General features: G+C 47.6%; 1 protein-coding gene across 6 annotated transcripts in view; it reads left to right on the forward strand.

Annotated features, from left to right (window-relative positions):
• Positions 1-25,214, forward strand: part of FNDC3B (fibronectin type III domain containing 3B) — a 362,624-nt gene that overhangs the window by 236,515 nt on the left and 100,895 nt on the right. The window lies entirely within an intron of this gene.

The raw sequence follows: 25,214 nt of genomic DNA on the forward strand, positions 1-25,214 counted from the left end.
CACACCAATATTGCCTTCGTGATTGCTCCAACCTGCTGAAGAACCAGCCGCCCCTGGACGTGGAGCCCCACCGTCGGTGTGTTTTGTCGGCCCATCCAGGTGATGGTTTGGCTGGAGAACCACCTGCCCAGTTGTGAACGGAGATTTTGAACCCGGGGTTGTGAAGAGGAACCGTCCCGTTAAAATGTTTATCCGTTGCTGTTGAGTTGACCCTGACCCCTAGCCCCTCTGTCGGACAGCTCTCAGCCTGTAATGGTCTCTGTGGAAGTCAAGTGCCGCATCTGGAGCAGCCAGTAGTGTTCGACAGCGGTGTGCCGAACCAGCCATCGCCAGGGGCCTTTGCAGGCATTGCCAGTGGAAGCCTAGCCATGCTGTCCCTGTCCCTGGGAGGGAGAGCTCCTTTCCGGTCGCCCTCCTCTACTAAGGACTAGCTTGCATGCAGACCTCTTCAAATTGCAGGGCCGTGCACGAAGGAATTTGGGATAAAATGGTCAGCATCCCAAATATAGAAGAAAATGAAGATACAACATACTTTCGGTGCTGGGCCTTTGGAATTGTTGACAATCCTAAAATTCAGTTACACTTTAGGTCAAATTCCAGTGCACGGAGTCATTGGCACTCTGAAGCCTACGAGGAAGGCGCTATGCAACAGTGCATGGTACCCTCTGCACCCCTTGTATTTTTCCTTAGGTGCCCCTCCCTGGCTTCCCCCCCCCCTTCCTCTCAAGAGTTTGCTATCATTTGCTCAGGAGCCAGGCATTGACCCCTGACTCCGCTGTGCCCAGAATTAGCACAAGTGCCCCTTCATGCTGTAGATAAGGATTGGCGGTGCTTAGATCTGTGATGGCACCTTCCCCCGGGAGACCTGAGCTTGTGAACATTCTCGGGTCCTTGGAGCCTGTCCTGCAGCTGCGTGGGTGGACCGGGGGTGGGGAGGGAATAGCTGTGTCCACCTGTGCAGGCAGACAGCGGTGGCCTTTGTTTGCAGCAACGTGATGAATGCTAATAAGATCTGGAATGCTGGGAGTCAGGACAGATTTTCTTTAGGTCTTGGCTCCCGGCTAAGAGAAGCCCAGAGCTTTCTGGTTGAAAGGCGGGTATTCAGGGGGCTTTTCATGGCAGGAGTGGGTGATCTTGGCTCTCACTTGCTCTGCTTTCTGTCTTGGGTGCATTCCTACCAAGATGCTTAGGCAGGCCGTTCTGCAAGACTGGAGAGGGTCTGGCTGTAGGTCCCAGTTTGTAGAAGGGCCAGGGTACCTCTCTGCACCAAGAGGGGGTGAGCTCTCCTTCCCATGTTGCAAACGGTGTCATCACTAGATGGCATTGGTCAGGTAAGCGTTGGGCTGCTAACCGCAAGGTCAGATGTTCAAACCCACCATCTGATTTGCAGGAGAAAGAGGAGGTGGTCTGTTCCTGGGAAGATGTGCAGCCTAGCGATCCCGAGGGTCGCTGTGAGTGGGAACAGACTTGATGGCATTGGTGTCTCCAGCGTGCGGCTCCTGATAAATCCCCCGGGGTGGTCGCCTCCCTCCAGCCGCGCCTGAGTCTAGTGTCCCGGGAGTGTAAGAAGAAAGCACACACTCTAATGGAAAGTGAGCTCAGGCCTTTGGAATCCACTCACCTGGCTGCTAAGCACAGTCTGAACAGTGAAAATGGGCCAAGCGGGCCGTGTAACTTTGTACTTTGGGAAAGAATAGTGTAGAGGCTGGGGTCAGAAAGCAACGAACGTTCTCCTGGGCAGGAAACGGCCATTGGCACACTCTCTTCCATTTGTTTTCCAAAGGTAGGCTGCCAGCGGTCCCGTCCTTCCAATCTGAGGGGCCCTTAGCCATGGACTCTAACCGAGGACTTGTGGAAGGGAGCCCGGAGCCCGGAGCGAGCTTGGGGCCACCTGGGGCCTGTTTTCACTAGGTGTGCCCTTCTCCCCAGCACGTGCTTTTCAACTTGAGCATGACCCTCTGGGTCCCAGGGTTGAGAAAATCACACTGTGACCAGCCTCCCCCCGCCCCCACCCCCTTACCCCAATCGCAGGGGGTTGGCTTCATCCTTAGACAAATAGGTTCTGTACCTCAATGAGGGAGAAACTCCCGTGGCCCCCAGGGTGTCCCTAATAAGTAGGGCGTGCAGCTGTCTCTGACAGGTCATGTGGAGTACCCTGCCTGTTGACATTCCCCTATACTTCATTGCGCTCAGGAGTATTTTTAAGGTGTGTGCCTCCTTCAACAGGCAGGATGCGATACTGCTTCCCCTTGTTGATTTATGAAAGCTTAACCCACGAAGTCTCATTTTTCACTTCCATGTGAAGAGACAGTCTGTGAAGGAGGAGGGGAACCGGAAGCACACCCCTCGTGCTTCCTTTCGTAATGACCGCTCACCAGAGGTTGGAGGCCAGCATTTTGATGAGCTTCCTGGACCATACATGGCACTTAGCTCTGTGAACCCGTATTCTCTGCCGTTTTGCTTTCTTGGGAAACGATCACAGAGCTTGTTCAGATGACATCAAAATCCACGCTGGTAAAATATGTGTCATCCCAAGGAACCCTTTTAAACAGCGGCATGAGCGATGACAGGGTTGGTTTCTGGGGGGTGGTGGTGGTGGGGGGTGTGTGTTCTCTAACTTTCCATTTTATTGCATTGAGACTTTGTCATGTTCCCTCATAAGTTGCCGTCTGATGGGACCTGGGTTCAGCTCGTCAACACCATAGCGCCGTACTCAGAAGTAAGCTACACACCTTGACGTACAGAGGACAGGCTTCGGACCCGGCAGGTCCAAGCTCTGTCCCAGCCCTCGCACTTGTGAGCTGTTTGGTCCTTGGACAAGTTAATTAATCTCCCAACGTTTCAGTTTCTTCATACATGTATAAAATGGAGGTAAATTAATTGCCCCGATGTCTCCTCAGATGGTTATCACGAGCCCTTATTAATATTCCCCGCACTTAAATTTCCCCTGTTAGAGAATATTTTCCAGCTGATGAGAGCTGCCTGTCAGTGGGCTGCCGCCAGCAGAGTCCCAGGCTGAAGGGAGCAGTGCACTATGACATTAAATGCCAATTTCTAGAGGTCCGAGGAGATGCAGGAAGTTCTGCAGACTCACCGACTGTTGCCTGTCCCACCAATACACCCGCTGACTTGGAGGCAAGAATAAAATCCCCACTCCTCCTTTTGGCTGATTTCCCTTCCGTTTCCTCTGCGGGCTGATTAATCTCTGGGTGACGTCGAGGAGTGGAGACTACAGGCTACCTCGGTTCTGTCTGTGAAATGACTCATCGTTATTGACGCTTTGACTTCGTCTGCTAGATATAGAAGTGTTGAGAATGTATAAAGGTTAGTTGGAGATGATTTTGGTAAACACCGACTTTTCTGTCCCTTACAGACGCCCTTCTTCCTAGCTGGAGGGCCTTACTGAGTTTCGGAGATACCTATTCTGACTGCTCGAGCTGGACCCCGCTTTTAAGTCGCACTGGTGTAAGAGGGACAGGTTCTCTGTGAGTCAGAATCCACTCAGTGGCAGTGAGTCTGCATTTGGATATAAGAGAAAATCCTCCTTCTTCCTGAATTAACTGCTACTGTGTAAATATATTAGTCCCCAAACATGGCGGCTCAAAACAAAAACATTTATTAATTAGATTTACATGGGTTGTGGATTTGGGCATGACTTAGTCAAATGGTTCTGGCTTTGGGGTCTCAGAGGACAGAGGACAGTGGGAACTAGTCACCTGAAAGCTTGCCTGGGCTGTAGAACCCACTTTCAGGGTCGTTCCTGGCACTTGGAAAGAGGCTGTGGTCCCTTGGTAGATGGGTGCCACCCTCCCCTCCCCCGCCCCACTGGCTTGAGCATCCTCCGAATGCCTTCTTCTGTCCCCCAGAGTGAGCTGTCCCAGAACAAGAAGAAGCTGCAATCTTTCCCTGACTCCCATCTCTTAAAGCTCAGTTCACGAAAGGCTAACACTGTGCCGTGTATACAGATATGCAGTGGACTTGGGCCAAAGTCAGTGAAGGGGCTCTGAAGAGAACTCAAACTGTTCCACTCATTTATAGTCAGAAAGGAATGCTGAAATTAATAAACAAAAATACATCACGGGCCAAACAGGTCCCTACCCATTTTTTGCTTTCACTGGGGAGATCCACCGCCGTTTCTACAGGAGTCTATTTGCATTTTATCCATTGCCCAGCTCATCCTGATACACTGTGGATGGATCCCACAGAGATGTAAAAGAACAGGAGCAGCCGGGAGTTTCATGGAGCCCAGCTACCATTTCTAAGAATTTGTGATGGTATCTTGGCAATGCCCCAGGCTCTTAGGTCAGTGCCGGCTTTGTTTGTGCATCTCTGGTGCTCTGAGATCTGACATGTAACCAGTGTGTGAAAAACCACGGCATTTCTGTGTGTTGGGAAATGATCCTTGTAGGCAGTCTTGCAAATGTTCGCATTCTAGGTCCGTGTGATCAGCAGAAACCTAACCAAATCTAGACTAAGCTTGCCCAACCAAGCACCCAGGGTAGCGGATTACATTATATTTTTCGATGGTCAGTGCTTTAATAAGACCTTGACATGCTATTAAAGATGGAGCGGAGAACACAAATCAGAAATGGGCACTGTCCCTGGGTGGGAAGTCCTTGTGATAGAATCTCAGTGCTCGTGATAAGCAGAAAACCAGTAAGCCAAACTCCCTGCCATCGATTCTGACTCGGAAAGTGCCTTCTTTTTGTCCCAGTCCTGCTGAATTTACATTTTGGAACACATGCTTTCACCCCAGCCTGTTACTGTTGTTCTCCAGCGTCCCAGGAATGGGACTTCCCATCGCCGTGGATGGTGTGCTCCGAGAGAGCAGGTGATGGGGAAATTGGTGGGATGTTCAGAGGGAACTGGAGAAGGGGGGAAAGAAAGCAGACTTCAGAGGGGGGGTGGCTTGTGGAAACAGACACTGGTCATCAGCCACAGGAAACCCAGCGGCTGACGGGATGAAAAACACAGCGGGCAGGGAAGATTAAATGGACTCGAGATTAAAGAGGTTCTGGGGAAAAAGTCAGAGGCAGTAGAGAAGAGCCTTGTGGTCCCACATTTATAGCCACCACCCTGCCCACTAGGCCACCATCGTGCCTGCTGTGGTCTGTGAGGGCTGACCGGCTGGTCCACTTTGAACAGCGGTCCATGGGAATGGCATTTCCTAGGTGGGCCTCTTGTTGCTTCATCTTCCTCCTCTGCTGGTGTAAACTCCCAGGAGGTCTTCGCTGAGCACGTGAATTCCTAAATAGAGCTGGGGGGGGGGGGGGGCTGAAGGGGGGGAGGAAGTAGCAGTAGTATGCTTTATTCAGCGCTCTGTAGTTTTTTAGTTTCACATGCTTAAGAATTGAAATCTTTCCTTTATTTTGAGAAGGGGGTTGTTCAGATAAAAAGCAAAAATAAAACAAACCTGTAAGGGGCCCATGTTCCCTTCACCCACTGGGCGATGCTGTGCCTTTATTACAACAGACTGCTTCCATTGGAGACTCCTCTTACCACCGAGCTTATCTGAAAATGCAGCCAGCTCTTTCCGAAGAGGAACAAATGAGGAAATGCTGACTTGCCTTCTCGATGAAGAACAGGAGTATGGATGGCAGGTCTATGAACGCCCGCCAGGCTGGCTGGCTGCTGCTGAGTAGACCTCCTCTCTGAGAGCCGCAGGAGTGCTGGGGGTCCAGGGGCTTTGGCATGGGCAGCTAACCTCAAGGCCCGCAGTTCAAACCCACCAGCTGCTCCAAGGGAGAAAGATGAAGAGAGTCACCTGAAAGACCGACAGTCTCAGGAACCCTTGGGAGCTGTTAGTTCTGTGTTATCCCATGAGGCCACAGAGTGTGGGCATCGACTTGACAGCTGCGGGTATGAGATCAGCATGAGGCATTTATGAATTTTAAGTCATAGATAAGGTATGCAGATGTGTATTCCTGCCACTGTTCCTATAGTAACCTTTCCACCACCACTATTTCAAGTGACACAAATTTGCACACGGAACGAGATCCTGGAAATCAAGAGAGATGGCAAAATGCCATATTTGAGGTTCACTGAGTTCCTGAAAACTATTTGCCTACGTGTCTTGCCAAGCACATTTAAAAAAATTAATATTTAGTCTTCAGGAAGATTTATCTTCTGGTGGAATGTTGCTCCAGAGAATGCCATTAACCCGTCAGCATTTCCTGGAAGCCCGGTTAAAACCATGTGTTACTCAAAGGGCAAATGATGACTGGTAGTGTAAGTCTTCACTTAATGGAGTGACATCTTCCCCACAGTTTGAAGACACCTTCAGACAATAGCTCTCTGTAGTTCGGATTACTTTAGCGTTCTTCATAAAAGCATCTTTAAAGAAATAGTTCATCATTTTCATGGTACTCAGCACCTTTTAAACATAGAATTGCATTTGCTCGAAGTCTGGCGAAAGCTGACTTGGAAGTAGTGGAACCTAATCGTGGAGCAGTGTGCAGGACCCAGCCTGTTCATCTTCTTGCCCTGTTGGCGGAAAAGAGAGAAGACAACAACAAAACCCACTCAGTTCCCATTAGACTGCCTGACCTGGTTGCCGTGTGCGTAAGAGGGCGTTCTTACGGAAGCTTCACGTCTGTGCTGCAGATAAGGGCAGCCCCTTCCCAATGGTGAGCGGGAGCCAGAGCAGCAGGTGAGAATTTCTAATTGAAGCGAATGGCCGGTAGAAAGCACCATCAGCACAGGAAAGCTCTCTAACTCGGCTCGTCCATAGACCATTTGTAGTAAGAGTAGACGCTTGTCTGCCGTCTTGGTTCTGAGGAAACCAAAACCACACTGCTGTCTTGTCAATTCTACCTCGCAGTCAGTTCTACCCGACAGGAGGGGTCAACTCGCGGACTCATTGGGTTTCTGAGGCTGGAAATCTTTCTGGGATTTACATCTCCTCTTTCTTCTGAGGAGCCAGCTGGTGGGTTTGAACTTCCCACCTTGAGGAACCCATTCTTCAGCACGACTTCTCTTGGTTCGGAGAGCTCCCTCGTGTCAGAAAGGAATTCTTCCCCCTCTTCCTAGATGCAGTACTCTCTATAGTATGAGGGTATGGAGAAACTGACTCGGAGTTTAAGTGTCGTAAAACATAGAGCCAGGCATCATGCTCGCGTCGTCACTGCAGTTTGGGTATTTAAGATAGAACTTTATTCCTTCCAGGAGCCCTGGTGATACAGTGGTTACAGGTTGGGCTGTAATGCACATGGTCAGCAGTTCAAACCACCAGCAGCTCCCAGGGAGAAAGAGCAGGCTTTCTACTCCCCCAAACCATGACACTGAGAAACCCACTGGCGGTCCTTAGGGGCCCGTGGCAGTGAGTTTGGTTTCTTGTTTCTGCCTTTTAACTTTTCTGCTCTAGGCTTTGGTGACCCCCTGTTTTGAAGCCCAGCTAGAAACTCCGTCAAACATCTTCAGGGGAAACCAGCGGAGCATCGTGACAAGGAGGAATGGTTCACAGACAGTTCACAGCACGGTGCCTGTCTCTGGCCAGTGGGCAGCGACAAATGAGTGGGGCAGAAGGGACTTCTAGAGGAAGTCACCACCTGGTTTTAGACATGACTGGATGTCCCCTGTGCCTTTAGATGATACTTTTCCTGTGTCTTCGGCAGTGTTTTTCATTGTATTCCCAGCTTGCAGCCTTTGGGCTTTGCTGAGAATCCGGTGCCCTGAGGACTCCCTTGGATGACCTTGGAGCCTCCTGTAAATGTCTTTCTTCCCTCTCTGGCCCTCTCGTCCCACTTTTTTTCCAAACCAACCCCACCTTCCCTGAAAATTAACACCTGCCAGCACAATCAATGGTATTCTGCTCTCACTGCAGACTGGGGTCTAAAAATCAATCCTGGCAACTAATAGAAAGTGGAATTTGAAGACGCTTGGATTCTCATGGAGTCGTGCAAGCTGAAGTTATTAAGGAGGATTAGGGTCCACAGCTGGTGAGCAGATGGAATGCTTACAATTTCACAATCGTAGGTAGCTATAAACTCAAGATTTGCACAAAGCCTGCTTGGTTTTTGTTAATTATTTTGGGGGGTTTTCTCCTCCAGTCCATTTCAGTCTATCCTGCTGGAATATCACCCAGGAGAAAATTGCTATGCTTTAATTGTCCTGAGTGGTGGGCTGTTTAATCGGCCATTCCTTTCGATGGTCATACAATTTCTCACTCAGCATCGCATCTGAGTAACCCCCTGTTTAATCATGCGAGAAGCGCACCAGGTAGAAGAGAGAACATTTACAACTCAAGATCTAGAAATGTATTTTCAATGTGAACAACAAAGGCTAGTTGGCAGGTCTGACAAGCAGGGAGTTCCATTACTTACTGGGCCATATTTCTTGGTGGATTTATGTTTCCTCTACAGGGAAGGTGTTTGCAAGACTTCTGTCCAGCAGTTGTTAAGACGATCCACCTAGGTGCCCCAGTTTGCCAAGACAAAGACGCTCCCTTGTACTTCAGTATATGTAAGACCAGGCGAGCATCGCTGTACAGGGCAGCACATCTTTACCCTCATTCAAAGAGATGGCTGCTCTTCCTGCAAGCTGACGCTGACTGGCTGCGTACACACACACACACACACACCAACCAGCTGGAGTCATAAATATGTTAAGTGGTCTGGATACACTCTGTACTAGCTTGCTGGGGAAGAAAACGCGGAGATTTCAGGTGGGGCAACAGCACACAGCTGGAGTTCATGGTTCAGGATCCTCCCTGTGCTTTGGGATCGTGTGGGCTGCTTCTCTCAAAGCTGCAGTCGGCTGCAAAAATATCCTAACATGTGTTTTGAAAGCAATTACTGCCTAATACTCAGTGTTCTAACCTCAAAACAGTCTGAATGTTAGCGTTCTACATGGGAGGGGGGGCGGCGGAGGGAGGAAATTTGGCTGACTCATTAGCACTACTTTTTAAAGTTACCGTAGAAAATAGCACACACACCCTGTTTTTTTGTTTTAACTAGCTTCTTAAAAGAATCTCAGTAGCCTTTCTCATTGGACTTCCAAGTCGATCTTTTGAAATTGGATGTGACCTTTTGATGGAAGCAGTAGTGTATAAACACGGTTTAATATCCAGCTTAATGGTTTTGTCCCGAACCAAGTAGTCTAGCATTCCCTTTCTAGCCACTAGATTTGCTTATTTAAGATTGCGCCTCCACCCCTCGTCCCCAGCTCCCCTGATGAAGACTCGAAAGGGTCACTCACAGAGAAGATGTGGAGGCAGACTGGGAACCGGAAGGCCCAAGGCGCTAAGACCCTCTCTCCCCAGTGTGGCCTTAAGCACATTCTTGAGACGTCTCATCTGCCAGATGGGTCTGACTGAGCAAAATCATGGCGGCTTTTGGTTTGGTTCTTGGAGGGAGGGCCTGTCTAGTAAATGGGCATGCTAATATCAGATATATATGAGACATCTAGCCAGTGCTGACTCACGGTGACCTTAGAGTGTCATGCCCTGTGGGCATCAGAGGCATTAAACCTTTTCGGGAGCAGAAGGGGTATCTCCCCTGCTGAGGGTCGGTCTGGTGGAAACTATGGAGCCTGCCCTTTGCAGCCAATCTGCCACCCAGCAGACCAGCAGCAGCTCCAAGAACTGTGTGGGAGACTTTCGGTATGTTTTCATTTTAGTCCCCCAAACTTTTGGAAGCCCCCCCCCCCCCGCTGTGTATTTGCAGTTGTATGTATAGAGGACTAGCCAAATAGAAAAATCATTCTTTCTATTCCTATGGTTTATTATTCCTTGAATTACTATGAAAAATATTTTAGGAAACTTTCATTTGAATGGATACATTGCTTTTTTTTCTTTTAAAGTCATTCCTTTATAAAACCCCGGGGTTTTCAGCTCATTTTTTCCCTTCCTTCAAATGAATTTGCAAGTGAAAAGAAGCTTCATTAGCCCTGTCAATAAAATGGAGCTGCTGTGTCCACGTCACAGGTGCCTGTCTCGTAGCTTTTTTTTTTTTTTTTTTTTTTGCGTGACTCTTCTAGAGTTTATTGGGATGTTTTGAGTGCGGGTGGGGATTGAGGGAGTCAAATTGCTGATTGCCAGAGAAAGGTAAATTAATATTCCGCAGGAGGGCATATAAATGCTGAAAGCCTAAGCCGGGGGCTGCTTGATACCCAGCGTCTAACTTGCAAGGAGTTGAGCCATAAGGACAACTCTTGCATCAAGCCCCCAAGTAAAGCCAAGTCAGGCTTTGTGGGCCTGGGCATGTAGGGTACAGTGTAAGGAATGAGGTCCCACAATGGAGAATGCTGAGCCTTCGTCCGCCAGGATTCCAGTTGGCGGACTGTTAATTATGGGAAGAAAGGCTCTCAGACGGTCACAGACTCCAAGGCAGAAAGGAAAGGGGGTAGCCAGGGCAGTTGGAAGCATGCATTAAACTCAGGGGGGAAAAAAAACAGAAGTCCTTTTTGCTGGTCAAACTTTCCTTTCTGGCTGAGTAATTAATTGCTCAATAGGCATAATAGAGTCATCTCCAATCGTTCTTCAGAGAACACGTGTTGTGCACACACGGAACCGATTGTGGGCGGGTCAGGAGAGCTGGAAAACATGGAACCGATTGTGGGCGGGTCAGGAGAGCTGGAAAACACGGATTTAGCTAAACAGCACCAAGGCAGCCAAAGTCACTGTGCATCTCCGCTTAACTCTCTGAAATCAGTCTGCAAGGAATTAAAAAGTTACCTCCAGGAGGTGAACAAAATGCGCCATTCTTTGTTGTTGAATTAAATGATCATTTCCCTGGGGGCTCTTACAACAATCCACACATCAGTTGTATCAAGCATATTGGATTACATGTAGCCGTCATTATTTCCTAAACATTTACTTTCAATTTGAGCCCTTGGTATCAGCTCCTGCCCGCCCCACCCTGTGACTCCTTGATAAATTATTTCATATTTGACACCACTGTATCCCTTTCCCCATGGTTTCTGGTGTTCGCCCCCTCCCCCACGTGTGTGTGTGTGTGTGTGTGTGTGTGTGTGTGTGTGTGTGTCTAGCAATCAGTTCCCCCTTCTTCCCCTCCTTTCCCCACCTTCCCCCTACCCTCCTGGTATCACTACTCCCTTCCCTGTTCCTGGATTCCCTGTGTCCTGAGCTCTTATCTCTTGTCTGTACTTGTGCACATGCCCTCGTGTAGCCCGCAGTGAAAGGCAGGAACTGGGGTCCTGACAGTGGAGGCTAAGGAAGCCCCGCCCCCCCACCCGAAGTGTTTTGTCGGTTCTCGACTGCGCCCTGCAATGTGCCATTCTGCCATTCGTTTTGAGGATACTTTGGGGAGTGGGATTTGAGAATTCCCTGCTGTTTCCTTTTAACGCGCTCAGGTGCGTTCTCAATTTGGGAGCAAACGTGCTGACGTTCCGGAGTTCACTGGCATGCGCACGCAGCACTAGCAGCCTGCATATTCGTCTGATCCGTACCAAATACAGGGTTGTTGCTGAAGTCAGAGTGTCTACTCGTTGCCGGTGCAGAAATGGAGAGGTGCACGTTCTTGACAGTGTAATCCGGTGTCACTGCGTGCGGTTGGGCTGTGGAGCCGATTCCAACTCCCGGTGACCACATGGGTGCAGAATAGAACAGTGGCAGAGGGTTTCCCTGGGAGTGACGTTTTGGAAGCTGAGCCCTAGGCCTGTCTTCAGCCTTTTGACTCGCTGACAAGCGCCTAACTGTGCCACCCAAGGACTCCTCCTCTCAACGCACCATCCTCATTTACCAGGCCCTTCCCTGTACCATCCTGGTGTGTCACCCACCGCACATTGGGCTGCTCACCCCAATCTCAGCCGTTCGAATCCACCAGCCACTCCCTGGGAGGAAGATGAAGCTTTCTATTCCCGTCACGAGCCCTAGTGTCATGGCAGGAACTGGGAACAGAGGGACTGGTGACTTTGGAATGACAACCTTTGGTTAGCAAGCAAGGACTGTAACCACCGGGCTCCTGGTAAGTCACACAGAAGGCTGCCGACATTTGTCCACACGCTATTCCACTGTTAATTTTTGCTTTTCCAAGCCCTGGCTGGGCCTTTGAGCTTCTCGAGCCTACTTACCTGCCTCTTTTCTTCCACACACACCCCACCCCAACCTTGGTTTGCTTCTGAGATCTTCTCATGAAAAGTAACCAAAGGGGAGGAGGGCAGGGCTGTGAGTTCCGTCCCTCTTGCTGGCCCGCCAGTCCTCTGCCAACACTCTTCCACAGCCTGCCCTGTACCAGCCTGTGCACAGTGGGTGATTCATCCACCCATCCTCACATAAATACAATACTCAAAACACACACACACATTCTACCCGGTCCTTCAGGGTCACTGTCAGGCCGAATTGACTCCATGACAGTCAGGGTGGTGGTGGTGGTAGTGTGGTGGGGTGGGGTATGTTTTCCCGTCACACCACCACTGAGCTCCACTCCAGCACACGGGAGGTGGGGAATTTGTTTCCAAGTACCGAGGCGTGAAAGCCCAGCAGGCGCTGTTAGTAGTCTTTCTCTGTCGTCTGTTCAGCCAGGCGTTCAGTGAGCGTCCCTGTGCCTGCCGGTCCCTGGGAGATCCAGGGATACCCAGCATGGGCTTGACTCCTGGACCCGGGAAGCTTACTTTTTATGACGGCGTGGGAAGTGCACAGGGAAGCCGGGATTTTCACACAGTGCGATGTGTGTTTACATGGGGGGTGGAGGGTGGATGTGCAGGAGCCGCAACAAACTGGACCATTATGGAAACTCTATACAGTTGTGGTAAAGCCTCTTCCTTGGTTGGAGTGCACAGCTTGGGGTATTTGCTAAGAACCTCCTTTCGAATCTTCTCCACCACTCCTTGCTTTCCTCCTCGAGTTTCTGTGTGGTAAGAAGCTGGCTTGCCTCTGTTTATTTCTGCACCCCCTTATCCTTCACATTTTTCTTATTGTGATTGTGCCTTCTTATTTCTCCTCAAGTTCAATCCATACAGTTCCTCCAGGCCTGGTGGGCTCCCCGTGGCCCCAGGTGAACGCGTTTTGGCATCTGTAGACTTTGGAAGGTGTCAGGTCAAAGGTACCATTTACAGAGCTGTTTTTGAAATCAAATGTAATATACCTGTACAGAAAGTACTTGATTTTTAAATAGATCACCAGTTTCACTCTAAGGAGGAAACATGCTTATAAAAAGACATTGCCAAGGTTTATAATTATGTTTTGAAAAACCATCTTTTTGGACAACAGAGGTAACCAGCTAGAATAAAATAGAGTCCTTTATTTTATTCAGGAAAAAAATAAATTTAAGTTCTAAATCTTTATGCAACTCCAGCATGAGGCTGCTAAATCAATGTACATGACATGGATATAAGAACAATGACAAAACACTGCCATCAAGTCGATTCAAACTCAGCAACTCTATAGGATACAATAGCACTGGCCCTGCTGGTTTCAAAGACACTCTTTACAATAGTAGAAAGCCTCATCTTTCTTCCTCGATGCAGCTGGTGGTTTCGAACTGTTGGCCTTGTGGTTAGCAGTTCAACATGTAACCCATTATGCCACCAAGGCTTCTTACGACATTGCTGTACAATAGCTTCTTTGAAACTAATGCAAGACTTCTTCCAGCTTGATTGTGGCTTTGTGGATATCTGTTCTATTCCAGATGTTTCAGAAAATGAAATGGGAGAAGGTAGGAGTACATGGCTTTTGGCCCTCAGAGTAGAGCCCATTTTGAAGAGAGAGAAAGAAGACAAATCTCTCACACATAGCATCCTTCATGTAAACATTTCCTGCTGACTGGCTCGATTTAACTTCTCATTTTAGTTCATTTCTCAGTTCAATGCATTTAGAAGGCATGTATTTTCTTGTCTGGGGCAGATGGTGCTGTCTGTATTGATTAGCTGTTGTTAAAGGGGGAGGGGCATGTGGATTAGAAAGGAGGAGGAGTGGAACTCGACCAGATTCAATTGAGAGCGGAATTTAAACACCAGGAAAATCCAAATGCTTTCTGTTTTTCTACTTAAAGTTTGCTACTCTTCATCTTTGAGGTCCTAGGATTTAAATGTACTGCCTTTAACGATGTCCTTTAAGAATGGCCCTTGGATTATTGGTTGACTGTGTCTTACACTTTGGGGGAATGTTCTAATCATATTTAAGTAAGAAATTCCTTGAGTAGAGTGAAAAGGTAGAAGCTGATGTTTTATGACTGTTTAACCGAGTGATAGTGATCAAGGATCTCTCTGAGATACTTCCGAAAGAAAAGTCACCAATCAGCATTTCCTAGTCAGATTGTGTCTGCCGAGGTGTTGTGTTTATCTCACAAAAGAGGATGGGATTTCATGACTGTTTTGTTTTGTAAAATGACTGTACTTAAAAATAGGAACCTTGGTGGTGCAGGTGCTGCCGGAGGAGGGACATTGGTTCATGAGCTCCCCCATGCTGCTGGCCTCCATGAACGTTACAGCCTTGGGCCGTTCTCCTCCGCCCTATCTTGTCCCTCTGAGTTGGAGCAGACTCAGCAGTAATAGTTTGGGGTTTTCTCCAGTTTTCTTTAGGGGGTTGCAAAAACAATCAAGGTGTTTTTTTTCTTAAGAATCAGGTTTTTTGTTGAAGGATGTGACAAATGCAAACATGGAATGATAGAAGATGTGGTCGAATTTTAAGTTATCTTTTCTAGCTCAGGCCAGTAGAGTGACCGAGAGCCAGTGGTAGGTCCCAAGCCAGAGAAATCTTTGTCCCCATTACTTAGTTTCTGAATCCCATTTCCTGCCTTGGCTGAGTCGAAGCATGGGGCAAGTTCAAGTTCATCCTGGATCTTGTGGCCCAAACGAAACCCAGTGTTGTTGAGTCACCCAGAATCCCTTTGGGGAGCTGGCAGGTCAGTGGTTCAACCACCAGCTGCTCCTAGGAATCACGACCAGGGCTGTCTGCTCCCATAAAGATTTACAGCCTCAGAAAACCCCGAGGGACACTTTGGCTTCTGTCCTTGTAGGGTTGATATACTTCAGATGGACTTGATAGCGGTGCTTATTCAATTCTGTACCATATACAATTCTGCAATAGTAGTAATAAGCAAAAAAAATGTGTGTGCAGCTATATAGGTAGATATGTGTGCTCCCTAATTGTAGGAAGGTGTGTGAGAGTACGTGTGTGTATCCGCTGCCATTGAGTCCATGTTGAAGTGGACAGTCTTTGTTCTCTGCCACAGAGTGGCTGGTGGGTCTTGAATTGCCACTATTGTGGTCAGCAGCCCAGTACTCCCGATTGGCAGTCTGTATTTATGGGTGTTGGTTTGTGCTACATATGTATTCATATAGTCAAGCACATAAGGGGTGCAGTTAGGGATACATATGAGACATACCCAAACACCTTAGAGGATGTATTTGCTAGATTTGGAAGCTCATGTCCCTAGTCTTGGGGAGCTACCAAGGCAACCGGCACAACATAGTACCTGAAATAACGTCCTACATCCTAGATATGTGGCATCTGGGGCCTCAAAAGTGTGCAAGAGGCCACGTAAGCTACATGTCTTGGTCTTTTCCCATGTGGAGCTAAGGATAGTGAAGACAAGAAATCAGTCCTGGCATTGGTGGTCCACATGAGCCACACACTTTTCTGCCTTGAGACCAGGAGAACTAAATACAGATATACCCAGCAGAAAGTCCTTTAGTGATGGGAGGAAACAGAGAACAGAACTCAAATTCTTAACAAACAAACAAACCAACCAACCATACTTACTTGACTGTTGGAGAAGAGAGGACCCTTCAAGACTCTCCGCCCCAACATCCCCTTTGAACCTGGTCCTAAAGTCACTCCCAGATGCCACCTCTCAACCAGCTACTTAATATCTTGGCTTATAAACTTCACAGTGAGGCTCATGAAGAATGTGTTCCTTTAAACAATCAGCTGTAGGAAGCCACTAAACGGCTAGCATGCACCCCAAAGCAAGTTTGAGAAGGCAGAAACAGTGGAAGGATGGGAAGAAAGCCTGTTGGAGTGGAAATGTGGGGCTGGCGCTACGGGACGGGTGTGTGGTAATTGGAACCAGTACCATGAAACCAGTCGTAAATGAATTGTTGAATGAAAGTCTGGTTGGCTGTATAAAATTTGACCCCAAACACAGTATTTTTTACAAAACACATTATTGGGATCATTTGGAAATATGGAATCTTTATTGCACATCAGAGTTTATTTTACCTTATATACTTGAGTATAAGCCGATCCCCAAATCCTAATTTTACCACAAAAACTGCATTAAAAATGTGCTGGAAAAACGTGGCTTATCCACGAGTGCCTACGGTATTCTGTGGGTGCTGCATTTGGTGTTAGAGTGCTTATGTGTGGAGGAGAAGCTCTTAGAGTGAAGTATCCCCTCCACAATGCCCAAGGTTCGAATCGTGTGTGTATTAGCGTGAGCAAAAGTATGCAAAGAGAACAGAGTGTTAACGGTGGATAGAATTTAGGTGAATGGGATAAAGGTTATTGTAGTCCTACTGCTTCAACTTTTCTATAGATTGAAAGTGTTCCAGAAGAAATATTTTTGCAAAGCTGGTGACTTCATGGAAAAGTCCGGATGTCCAGAGGCTTCGGGAAAATGAGACTATTCATCTTAGACCTATGATTCAGCCTGGTAATAGTTGACTAGATCCCGTTTCCTTTAAATGGGCCCTTTATCAGTTGTCCAGAATTTCCCCTTTCCTTTTGCCCTATAACTCAGCGGCTTCACTCCCTGCCCACAGCAGTAGGCATTTAAATATGTGCCCATACATGCCACGCTGACTAATTTCCTTTGGAGGATAAATTGTTTGCGGACGGTAATGATTTTTCCCCTCCATACACTGGAAAGCCCGGGACTTCCGTGGAGCTAGCTCCCGTGAAGTTCGCTCTGGAGGCAGTGGCTCTGAGAAGCTGATGCTGTGACCCAGTTCTTCCGCCAGAGATGAGTGTCTGTCCTCAGCGGCAGAAGCCGATTCTGTGCCTTCAAGTTGATGTTCGGACTTGTGGCCACCCTGTGTTTGTGGGAGTCAGACTGCGCTCCTTAGGGTTTGCCGTGGTTAATTTTTAGGGGTGTGGATCACCAGGCATTTCTTCCAAGGTGCTTTTCTGGGTGGATGTGAACCACCAAACTTTTGTTTTGCATCCCAGGACATGAACTAGCTGTTCTGCCCAGGGATTCCAATGTAGTCATAAGAGACCCAAATTAAGACGTGTAGATGTGAAAACATGCTATATAGATCATAAAATTTTCATTCCAAGTAAGGTAAATGTTAGTGTTGTATTGTTGTGCATCCTGCCTATCCGTTGTCAGTCTTGTGAAACTATTGAACCGGCGGCTTGAAAAGTTTTCAATGTGCGATGCCAAATCTTAATGAAAAAAAGATTGTGTGGAAACTTTATAGATGTCAGTGCAGACGGTGGTGTATAAACTTCGATTACCTTTGTAAGTCTGTCTATCCTGTGTTTAAGTGCTTGCCTCCCTGTTACACACCCATGGAGGGTCCCAGCTCTTGTCTCCATAATCATGGAGTTGAACTGACGCCTCCCACCCACCCCACCCCCAGATCAAAGAGCTGTATTTGGCACAGGTTGGGGTTCAGCCAGTGAAACAGTTCAAACTTGCAGAAAAAAAGAAAAAGGGGAAAGACTGGTGCCTGTCAGGCAAACACATCTACCCAACAGCCATGCATCCTGTTGACTTTGATGCTCTTAGCAAATATTCGCTGTGTCTGTGCACTTTCACACACGCACATACATGATTCTTGTCTTGTGAGTTCAACACAAGGAATTTTCTTAGAGAGTTTGACTTAAATGAGCATAGAATCTAATATCCTATTTCAGATGGAACCCAAGGATGATTCAGAAAGGTGGTTGACCTAGGACTCAAGAGGCTGGCTGGCTGGTCTTTTTATCAAATGCACAGATCTAGCCCCTCCCATGTCATCTGCCTTATTACCTAATCTGTCCCCTCCAGGGACCTGCTTTGCCTTCTGCAGGTGGATTACTGTGAACGCGTATGGTAAGACTTGGTTCAACTCTTGGAGCAAGAAAGAAAAGTCATTCTTTCCTGCTGCACTTTAGGAACCACAGCCAGAGCGCAGAGGAGATCAAGCCCCATATGCATTCTCTGGCCATCCCTCCCGTCCAGCAGGGAGTTCTCCTTGCACATGAAAATGCATTCTTTGCCTCTCCTTTAGCCAACATTCTAGAACCGCAGATCACTTGTGAAATTATTTTCCTCGACTGGAAGGCAACTTCCCATAGCATTTATGGTCCCCTGCCTGCTGCTCTGTGGAGAACACTTCGCCTTCCTGTGTTAAAATCATTGCCATCAGGTGACCTCTGCCTCAGGCTGACCCTGTGCTGGCCTGGTGCTCCGGGGGGGCTTTCAGGGACTGGGTTTCCGGAGTAAGTAGGTTGGCAGGCATTCCTCTGGAGGCCCCTGTGGGTGGGCGCGCCTCCCCAAACACTGTGTTAGCAGCTAGCGTTTTCAGTGTTCACCGTCTGGTACTTTGCTGGCACTCCTCCATCATTTCAAATGGCCATCCCCGTTTAAAATAGCTCCAGGGCGAAACAAGATATTATTGTAGCATGTGCAGTCCCGAGATGATTGTTAGCCCGAGATATTCCTGGAATATATATATTTTTGGATTAACAGCATTGCTCTTTTATGCAGATGCATTCCTTGCCTTGTGAATTTAGACATCTTGCAGGTTTGCAATTAAGAACCATTAGTTGGGACTCCTTCTCACTAAATGGAGTAGCTTAGGTAATTGATCCTAAGGTTGCGTGCACTTATTAATGCCTCCTCTCCCCACCAGATAAGTCATATTTCTGAAATGAAAATACCCAGGTTATTTTTCTGAGTGGAGCAGCTGTTCGCGGAGCGCTCTTCCCATTGCTTTCTCTCCCCCACTTCGCTCTCACTGCCATCAGTAAGCAAGGACTGTGAAGTTATCCAGTCTTTGAGATGTATTTTTGCCTTTCACCTCAAAGTCTGTATTTTTGTTTACTTACTGTATATACTCGAGTAGAAGCCGACCCGAATATCAACCAAGGCACCTAATTTTACCACAAAACTGCATTAAAAATGTTTTGAAATTTTGGCTTACACTCGAGTATATACGGTAGTTCTTTAATTGATTATATCAGGAGTCCTCAAACTTTTAAAACAGGGGGCCAGTTCACTGTCCCTCAGACCTGTTGGAGGGCCAGACTATAGTTTATTTTAACAAAATGAACAAATTCCTATGCACACTGCACATAGCTTATTTTGGAGTAAAAAAGCAAATGGGGCAAAAACACCCGGCGGGCCAGATAAATGTCCTTGGAGGGCCGCATGTGGCCCAGGGGCTGTAGTTTGAGGATGCCTGGATAATATGCTAAACCGACTTTAAACCTCGTGTCCCAGAAATAGGCTTGGTCTGAAGTGTGTAGTTTTTTCGTGTTCCGTGTTGTATCTCCCGTGACTTGTGAGAGAGCATCTAGCTCCTTGGCACATCCCGGGAAGCACAATCTGCTGTGGCGGGGATAGCTGCAAAGCAGGGAGCCCCCCGGACTGGAGCTAGACAGAAGGTGGACAGAGAAACAATGCTGATGTCATTCCTTTGGAATGAGGGGGCTGCTGGAAGAGTGACTGTAGCTAGCAGCTAGCTATACAGTGTCTAGCTGCATTCCTCCTTCAAGCAGGAAAAATGTGAAGCAAACCCATGCAAACCCAAAGAAGCAGATTGTGTTTATAAAGAGGGCTATTTTAATTAGGTTAGGCCTGAGAGTTATTCAAACAGTCTGAGCTTATGGTTCTTTTTTGAAGCAAACACGAAAACCATTATTTGTGGAAAGTTTGAATTTCATATGACACATCTTCCCCTCTATGTGTGTGGTTTCTCTCTCTCTTCTTTTATACATTGCTTTGCCTGTGTATTTTCACTTTAACCTTTCTTCTGCCAAATAAGCTTTAGTTTCTTTCCAGGAGATTAGTTTATTGGGGGAAGGAATGGCTTGAGTCACTGAGCTGACACCCCCCACCACACCCCCACCTCACCCCCACCTCTTCTGTTCCCCCATCCTTCCCCTTTTTGGCATTCTCTAATAGGCTGGTTCTCAACAACTGTGTTTTCTGTTTGTTTTGTTTTTAATCCCACTCAGTGCTGTCAAGTCCATGCTGGCTCATGGCAACTCTATAGGGCGCCCTTGTGAGTTTCTGAGACTGTGACTCTTTGTGGGAGTAGAAAACGTCATCAGCGAGTGGTTTTGAACAGCTGACCTTGAAGTGGCAGTCCAACACGGAACCATTATGCCCCCAGGGCTAAGCTGAACTTTTTAGGGCGTGTTCAAACTAAAGGCTCCTATCCTCCCTCCTATTCAGGAAATGTCCTCTTCCCTGCTGCCCCCTAATTGTCCTCAGAGTTCTTGATCTTGGTTTATTTTTTAATGACAAGAGAAGATAATTCTGATGCTAACAAGATAGAGGTGTGACAGAGTCTTTGAGACCAGCCCTTTTAGCTTCTTCTTAAAGTTTAAACAAGGATCTCTACCTCAGACCTTGCATGAAAATCTTGTATTTTGCCTCTTTTAGGAGAGCCAGACACACACTAAGGTCTTTTTTTTTTTTTAACACACTAAGGTCTTAGAGGAGAAAAACTGATAGTGTATGTCTGTTTGCTTTACTTACTGTTTTTAAACTTGATGGTTTAAAAAAATTTTTTAATTTCTAAAGGCAACTTTCCAGAATGATTCTTTCTGTATTTTTGTCAGTTTTTTGAGAGGATTGGCGTTTTGTCTTCCCCTGAAGACTGTATAATGTGTGTGTATAGAGAGAGAGCTCAAAAATGCACACACAGATGCACGGCACAGGCTCCCGAATCCTTTAAGCGTAGTTGGGCCGTAGAGCTGCTTTCTGGGAAAGAAGGCGATCTCTCAAAGCCTGCTCCGGGCGCGCTGAGAGCGTGCTGGGGGAGAGGCAGGCCCTGGGCTGAGCTAATCCGTTATTTAGCTAGTATGAGATGTGAATTCTGATGTTTCCATACCAGTGTTAGCGTTCCACTCAGAGCTGTTTTATGTGTGGTAACGGCCACTTTGGCTGCATCCAACAGATTTTATTTTCTCCCTTGTTTGCAAAAAGCGTGTACCTGAAATTTACTTACATTTCCCCCCCTTTAGTCTGTGGCTAGGCCATTAAATAATGGTGTTACAAATTCATTTCCCCCATCTTTTTCAGTATTTACCATCTAGAACAGTGGTTCTCAACCTTCCCAATCCCGCAACCTTTTCCTACAGTTCCTCATGTGGTGACCTCAACCAGAACATTATTTTCGTTGCTACTTCATCACTGTCATTTTGCTACTGTTAGTATCAGGCGACCCCCGTGAAAGGGTCTTTTGAGCCCTAAGGGGGTCGTGACCCACAGGTTGAGAACTGCTAATCTAGAACCTTGCAAAAACAGAAAAACGTTCCAGTTCTAGCTCGGATTCACGTTTTTCCTGATAGCCAAGGAGGCTTCAAGAAGTTAGTGGGAAGCTTTCCATTTCCTTTTAAATCCTTGTTTCCATAAGCTTTTTGGTTTGTCTTTGGAAGCCCCTAATAATACGGTTGTGATTGTCCATCCGGTCACCACTCTCCCTCCCTACATCTCACCCTTTTAATATTTAATACCTCCTCAGAACCATCCGTCCCCATTCATAGTCCATGTGCTCTGGTGTACGATTTGCTCATGCCTCCTCTCCAGCCCATGGGCCACCTTCATCCGACTCTCTTTTGAGTTAAAAAAAATATATAGCAGCAGCAACAACAGCTCCCTTCCATGGCTCAGAGGACACTTAGAGAGTCTTTCCTGCTACCTTCAGTCTCAGAGCTACTTCAGTGCCACTACCCCGCCCGCCCCCAACCCTCCCTTCTCGCTCCACATGTTTTGCTCATGGCCCCCAGGATGTCATTCGTTCATTTTTTCCACTATACAGCCCAAAGCTTTAGCGGCTCTGAGGCCACCTAGACCATGTCTTGCATCCCTGCCTCACATTGTTGGACGGGACGTGTGACCTGATGGAGGTCATGCCTCCTCTGAGCTCCAGCCATTCGTTCATCCATCCCGCAAAGACACCTTCAGGCGCTGGAGCCTGCTGTGGGGATGAAAACTGACGTGCAGGATGGACATTGGTGCTGCCCACGGCTGTGAACTAGAGCGCCCGGTGTCTGTCAAGCTGGCAGAGGGATTAGCCAAAAGGGGCAGGGGGGTGGGTGTGAGGTGCATTGACCAGCGTGGGCCTGGGAGCTCAGAGGAGGCCCCATCCTCTCCCACTGTAATCAAAGGCAGGCCGACAGGGATAGCCCTGCCTGCCCTCCCTTGGAAGACCACTGCTTCTCCCTCGGTCAGAACCTTTCCATTGTATTTTTGCCTCAGACCTGAAACCCGTTCCTTTCGGTTTTGAACAGAATTTTTTCCCTTCTAAGCCAGCCTCTTCTCGGTTTCAAAAGCACAATCATGTCTATTATCATCTGTGCTTGAAAGCCCAGGGAGGTGGACGGTCTCCAGTTTTTGTGCATCAGCTTAATGCTTTTTTTAAAAAAAAACTCTCCTTCCTTTCATGCCCTGTGTCCACTGCATAATCCTAAAGAAGTCTTCCTTTACAGACTCATTCACTTCCTCTTTCTTTTGTTGAATAGCCGGTCACCCCTGGTCTAATCTAAGCCTCCTCATGACCTCGCGGATAAGCCTGGCTTCTTGTCCTTCCGAGGCCCTCTGTGTCAGTGATGGCAGAGGACACAATGACCTCCTTCGGCTCCTTGTGTGAATTCCGTTCACCATGTGAGTTTTTGAAACGTGGAGTCCTTCAAAGTCTAGCGTAACCAGAGACTGAGCTACCTTTTCACAACAAGGGGTTAATGGCGTGTGATTCATGCAAGTTAATTTCTGGGGTACATGATGTTTACTTAAGGAAGGGGTTTCCAGAAAACTTAAACGTTTGACTTACTGGGTAGGCCATTGTGTATTTGCGTTTAGGTGAACGCACAGTTTTAATGAACTTGTAGCATTTGGCATTTTTTGAATTTGGCATTTTTGAATGCAGCCTGGATCTTCATTAGAGTTTTTAAAAATAAGATCTTGCCACAATCTTTTTATCGCCCCCCCCACCTTTTTCCCCCACTTACCAAAATAAAGGTGAACATGTTCTACTAAACAGAGTATAATGAAGCAGGGAAAGAAGAGTTAATCTGTTAAGTTTGGGGATTTTGCAAACCAGACAGGGAAAAATGAAAAAGCTAATCTATTAGTTTGAAGTTTTACAAACCAGACAGTTTTGTTATTGCTCGATGGGCTTTGTTCACCGGTTCATTTCAGGGCATGCTGGAACGTGTGCTCGGAGCTGCAGGCTAGACAGTGTGCGTGACCTGCGTGGCCTACAGTCGTCCTTGCTGCTTGCCCTCCAGCCGGCCCCTGACTCTTGGTGTCCCGTGCACTGGGGAGCGCAATGCTGTTCAGCCCTCTTCCCGCCCCAGCTGGACTGCAGATCAGACCTCTGTGATCCTCAGTGTTGGCATTGGCTGACGTTTGAAAGTCAAGCTCAGGCCTTGCATAACAGCACTCAGACTGTCACTGACGGACAGGCGGTGACTGCACGTGAGGTTCAGTGTTGGCCGGGAATCAATCCCAGGCTTCCCACCTGGAAAGGGAGAATTCTCCCACTGAACTCTCAGACTCCCTGGACTATGCTAACGTAAACAGCCCACTGTCCCTGAACCCCTTCAGACTCAGAGTGCCTCCGTGGAGCAGATAGAATTGGGGCCTGGAGGTCCTCGAGGCAGGAACTCTTTAGTAAAGTAGAGGGCCTCTTCTGTAACCCATGGAGTGGCAGGTGGGTTTGAACCACCAGCCTTGTGAATTAGCAGCTGCCATGGCTCCTTAGTGTAGCGTGAGTCTAAGGGGTCAGCAAACTGCAGCCAGCCCTACGAACTTCTTCTCACTGTTGGACTCACAAGTTCAGGTGGTGTTGACATTTGCGAAACGTTGCAAAAACAGCACAAGCAAACAAGCAAAAGAAGATAAATGGCCTGGAGAATTAAAAATGTTCCCTCTCTGACTCATTACAGAAAGTTTGTATGCTCCTGAAGTTTATCATTTAGTGGGAAAGACCATCATACACCAGGGAACCCAAAACCCATGAAAATTAATGTTCAGATTTTTGATAACTGATAAGGACGGGGGTGAGGCTGGGGAGAGTGGTAGAGTTGGAATGGGATTCCTTGAAGTTGGTGACTTTGAGATTAGACTATAGCTGAGGGAATGATTGACCTTGTACAGCTCTGGGCCGACTAACCCCTCACTCTCTGCTTCTTCCTCCTCTTTCACCTCCACAGGCCCCAGCCAGATGAGAACTCTTAGGCAGCCTGTTCCCGGCCTTCTCTTGCATTGCCTTTAACACCACATTTCCACCTGATGTTATCACTGCCTGTTACGGACTTCCATGTTCCTTCATTAGATTTGTGCTACTTGAGAGCCAGGACTTGTCTTAGGACGTATGTGTCTTTAGCCACTACTTACAGTTATAAACTGAATATTAGATTCCATTCATCCGGTCACCATTTGTCTTTAAAAATATATTTTTAGGGGGTAGGGGTACATATTAGTCCTGTTCAATTCTCTCTGCTTCTAGCACTTTCCCTCTCATTTCTAAAATAGGGTTATTGCTCCATCTCCTAAATACCCATTTTCTCTCTTGGTAAAAGATAACACTCATCCTCTAGTGGATTCAGACCCAAACTAGGAGCCCCCTCTACTCTCATTCCTTCACTTATCTGCCCACCAACATCGCAGCTGAGGTCTCTCCTGTCCTCACCATCTCTACCACCAACTGTAGCTCGGGCCAATTAAACCCGTCACGACCTCCTACAGCACAGTGGATGGGACTGCCTCGATCTTTCTGCTTTTGCCCTTGACCTTTCTTATCATCTGTCATTCACACACAGACCAAACTCAAAATAAGATCCTGTTCGCCTCCCCACGGAAACACTCTAGTGTGCCTGCCCATTGAACTCAGAATACAAATGGGTTCTGTGGTCTGGCCACCACAGTTGCCTAATGAACTGAGTACTGACTGCTTCTCTTTCTTCCCCTCAGCCTCCAGCCGCACTGCCCCACCCGCACCCCCTTAGGGGCCTTTATTTCCCCCTTTGAACCACGTTGCTTGCTTTATGGGTCTCTCTCTATTCTCTCTCTCTCTCTCTCTCTCTCTCTCTCTCTCTCTCTCTCTCTCTCTCTCTCTCTCTCTCTCTCTCTTTCTCAGAACAATCTGCATTG

The sequence above is a fragment of the Tenrec ecaudatus genome, chromosome 4 (genome assembly GCF_050624435.1).
Source record: "Tenrec ecaudatus isolate mTenEca1 chromosome 4, mTenEca1.hap1, whole genome shotgun sequence".
Taxonomy (NCBI): Eukaryota; Metazoa; Chordata; class Mammalia; order Afrosoricida; family Tenrecidae; genus Tenrec; species Tenrec ecaudatus.